Below are 4623 nucleotides of genomic sequence, written 5' to 3'. Positions count from 1 at the left end.
TGGGAGGGGTGGGGCGGGGAGGAAGGGAGATGGGTTGGATCATTTTGGTTAAAATTTAGGGCCTGATTGAGGAAATGGTGAAACAACAGAAAGAACAAACAACTAAATGATTCAGTTCTGTGTCCAAAATATTTTACCTTTTCAAAAAATGTCATTGGCACCATAAGCAAGGACTACAAGAGACTGTTTAAAAGCTGTGAATGCCTGAAACCTATAAGCCAAGGTGTTCCCTGCCTGAGCTTAATGCTGTTCCCCACAAAGGAGTAATCCAGTTCTTAAGTTACCAAAGCTGCCATTTTGGAGGTGGAAACTGACTGAGGAGGGAAAGTCTTCTATTGGAGAGCATACACGGGCAGGTCATTCTGTCTTAGAGGTGCTAATTCTTGAAATGTGATAGGAAGACCCTTTCTTTTCCAATTATGAAGTTACAGATGTATCAGCTCGTCCATCCAAGCACTGGCTGTGGTATGAGGGGAGGAGAAGAGGGTGGTATAGAAGATGGGAGAGTGGGGAAAGGCAAGGGCTCGTGCTCTTAGGGTGGAGAATTCTTGGAGCCTCTCTGTTTTTTGAACTTTGAACTCTAAAACCGTTGGTGGCAGGGTTCAGTCACTAACAGCACAAGTTTCATTGAATCATTTCAAGGGTTGAATGATTTCAAAAGCCCTGGTCTCAGGAGAAGATTAAACTTTCAAACTGGGGCAGTGATTCACTTTAAAACACAAAACAAACATTTTTTAAAAAATCCTAAGAATTAACCCAAAATGCTCTGTCTTGAATCATGAGACCCATCCATTCTTGACATCATCTAGAGCTGCATTGTACAATTTTTTAGGCATGTGTTAGGTTTCTGTGAAAACTTTGTTTAAATGTCATTATCATGTCATTGTCAGTTTTTGTCTTAATAAAACTATAGATTTATAATCCCTGATTTCTGTCTTAAGTCTTACCATAAACCCATATTGCCTTTTATCGCCTTATAGGTTCAGCCTGTTGGAAACGGCTTTCACACTTGGTTTTATTTCTTGAACACTGTAGGCTTGAAGATTTGGTGTCTGGCCTTAGTGGTCTCACCATATTAATTTAGTAAATACTGAGCATGTATAGTTGCTGCAGATATTGTAAAGATTGTCATATCATTCTGTCTTCAGTACTGCTGAAAGCTTATTTATTTATTGAGCACTCTGTGACCTGGTAGCACTTCCAAAACTATGATATATTTGCAAACATGGGGTTTGAGTTAGGTTTAGATCCTGGCTCTGGTGTGTAGTAGATCATATGACCTTGGCTAAAATCAGCTTCTCCAAAATTTTCAGGAATTGGCCGTGTGTTTGAGCAGTGAATTAAAATGTCGTCCATTTTCTTAACGTCATTTTAACAGTTGAGCTTTAATCACTAGTGCAAAGTGTTTCAAATAAACTGATGTGTAGATACTTTTTTCAAAAGCCTCCTGGGAGGAGTTTTGGTGAGACATAAGTAAAGTAGAGCTGGGGAGCCTTACTGAAGGTCTAAATCATGAAGACGACTTTCTGTGCAAAGGTCTGAGTGTGTCCTTGTGGTGGTTGGTAGTAGCACAGTAGTCAGCTAGTTGAGAGAGAAGGGTAGAGACATTCTGGTTAGTTCTGCATCATCAGATGTATTGAAATGAGACTTCAGCCTTGGTATATGTCCAGAAGGGCTGCTATTCAGCTTTAGCCTTAACCTTCAGAACCAACTTCATTGTCATTTCTGACATTGCTGACTGATGTAAAAACCATATCATTCTTTCCCAGAGAAGACACTAAAAGTGACATGTATGCAGCGAAAACTGAGGTGAAGATAGATATTCACAATTTTGTTACCTTCAAAAGCTAATTTCATATTTCTAGATCTAAGGTTTAAGGATAAATTTTTCTTAAATGATTGTTGTGGCCACAAATGCAGAAATGTTAGAAATAAATATAAGTAGGCACAACAGATCTTAAATAAGTATTCAGAAAACATTTCTTCAGGCAGTGCAAAAACATGTTTGTTGGATGGTATCCATGGAATTGCACCATCATGGACCTCTCACCCAAAGGTTGAAGAAGAAATGGGTTCTTACCTTGCTTACTGTTAGAAAAGGAGAGCTTACTTTACATGGTAGAAGAGGCAAAAGAAAAAAAGGGGGGGTGCTTACTAATGGTGGCAACCTCATTATCCGAGGTATCCTATATTGGCAGAGCAAAAACAATCTTGCTCCTCCATTGTCTTCAGTTAACTTTCTTTTTAGTACTATAAACAGACAGTATAATGACTACAGAAAGACTACCACCTAACAGTGCTGAGGAATAACTGTTTCTCCATTTAATGTCATTTGAAAGTTTTCACTATCAACTATATATATAAATGTTTTTTGGTGTTTTTTTTTCTTTGCAGCTGGCCTGCACAAGGATTCAAACTCTTGACCTTGGTGTTATATCAGTACCATGCTCTCCCAAGTGAGCTAACCAGCCAGCGCAATTATAAATAATTTCAGTCTATCCTGTGGCACAAGAAATCTGCGTTATAAAGCAATTATTTCTCTCGTAGTAGAAGGAAAAAATGACAGAGGAAATTGCTACTCCAGAATAATTTGGTAGAACTAGACTTTTGAAATCCTAATCTGGTTCTTTCTGCAATAACTCCAGATCCGGCACTGTAGAGCTGGGATTAATCTGATGTTCAAGTTGGGTCTTCTCATGGGGCTGTTCTCCTTTAAAACTTAGAGCTAGAGTTCAGATCCCTGTACCGGCCAGCCACCAAAAAATAAATAGATGAATAAAATTTAGAGCCGGATAAGACTGAACTAAGTCCAGGCTCAGTGTTTTCTCCCCTCCAGAATTTGATTGAAATGCAAATAGCACTATCGATCCTGCATTCAGCTTAGTAAAGGAGTGTTGGCTTTGAGTACTAGGAAACAGTTATCAAATAGAGGCATCCTAGTGTTTTGGTGTGGGATTATGGAAGTTTGATAGAGAGGAGCTTAAGATCCCAAGATAACTATCAGTCTCTTGACTATGTCCAGCACTGAGATTTTCTCCAAAGGTTACTGCTTTCCTAGCCAATGTGCTTAAAGTTGTTCATCTCTCTTATATGGATGACTTAATCAAACTCAGCTTTGTAAGTTTCCCACCGAACAAACTGCTGAATGTTGAAAGCAAATGAAATCTGAAATGAAACCATCCTGCTGGGATGAAAAACATAGATGGAGGCAGGAGCTGGGTGGGCACCATAGCTGGGATCACCACCATCAAGGCAGTGAAGTGCAAGATGCAGCTTCTGCAGCATCAGGCCAGCGATGACAAGGAGAGAGCCGAGCACCTCCAACGGGAAGTGGAACAGCGGCCAGGGAAGAGGCTGAGGCTGACAGTCCAGCTGGTTGAAGAGAAGTTGGACTGCGCTCAGGAGCGCCTGGCCATTGCCCTGTAAAAGCTAGAGGAAAAAGGAAAAACCTGCTGAGAGTGAGAGAGGTATGAAAGTTATTGGAAACCAGGCCTGCAAAGATGAAAAGATGGAACTGCAGGAAATCCAACTCAAAGAAGCTAAGCACATTGCAGAAGAGGCAGATAGGTTGCCTGTAAGTTGGTAATTATTGAAGGAGACCTGGAACACAGAGGAAGGAGTTGAACTGGTCCACTGCTGAGAGAAGGGTGAGCAGATTACACTGATGGACCAGAACCTGAAGTATCTGCATGCTGCTGAAGAAAATACTCAAAAAGAGGGCACATGTGAGGAAGAGATACAGGCTAACTAGAAGGCTACTTTCTTCTTTTGCACCCTCCACCTTCTATCTTCACCACCCCTGCCCCCCGCCCACCAAACTATCTCTGCTTCTTCCCAAAGATTCCAGCTGGGCTAGAGGCGGAGCACCTTTGGGAACAATTAAGGGAACGTGCAGAGTGTCTTTAAAAGTTATGTTCTGCTGTACACCTTTTTTAATTACCTTTTTTGTTTGTAGCAGCCATTTATAAAGCATTCCAAATAATTCCACGGCTCTGAAAGCAGCAATCTAGTCCCTTTCTCACTTTTGGAAGGTAGCTTTTCCACTTAATGCGTATTGCCCTCTCCATAGAGAAGGGAAAGAGGTACAGGCTTGCCTTACTAAGAGCCAAACAGCCCAGGGAAAGACTCCACCATGGGAAACCAAATTACTCTGGACAGAGTACCAGCCAAAACCAGAAAGGGGATTCCAGGAGTTAGCCCCCGCCCCCTCCCCCCAAAAAAGTGCTATTCAGATTTTCAGCTTAAAGGTATCTTTGGACTTTATTTTTATTCTTTTCATCAGAAGTGACCAAATTAAGATGGTGAGACCTTTGAGACCAAATTTTTGTTCCCATCTCATCCCTCCCCCAAATGCTCACAGAATGGATCATGTGCCCTTTACGGTGAGGTGACCACCTAATTGTGCTCCTTCCTTTTTGTTTTGTTTTTGGTGGCTGGCCAGTATGGGGATCCCAACCCTTGCTCTTGGTATTATAAACTCCTTGCTCCTTGAAAGAAAGTTGTTTTCGCCACTGATTTAGCCATATGAAACTCATCTCATCATCCTTTTCAAGGTCTAAAGCTGCTGTCTTTAAAACTGCCATCTCATTGTGCTGTTATCAGTCAGTGCTGGAGAAATCTTGA

General features: G+C 41.3%; 1 pseudogene; it reads left to right on the top strand.

Annotated features, from left to right (window-relative positions):
• The first annotated feature begins 3189 nt into the window (after nucleotides 1-3189).
• On the top strand, nucleotides 3190-3751 carry LOC134386849 (tropomyosin alpha-3 chain-like; annotated as a pseudogene).
• Nucleotides 3752-4623: the final 872 nt, after the last annotated feature.

This window comes from Cynocephalus volans, chromosome 10 (assembly GCF_027409185.1).
Source record: "Cynocephalus volans isolate mCynVol1 chromosome 10, mCynVol1.pri, whole genome shotgun sequence".
Classification (NCBI taxonomy): Eukaryota; Metazoa; Chordata; class Mammalia; order Dermoptera; family Cynocephalidae; genus Cynocephalus; species Cynocephalus volans.
This window is presented reverse-complemented; position numbering and strand designations above follow the sequence as displayed.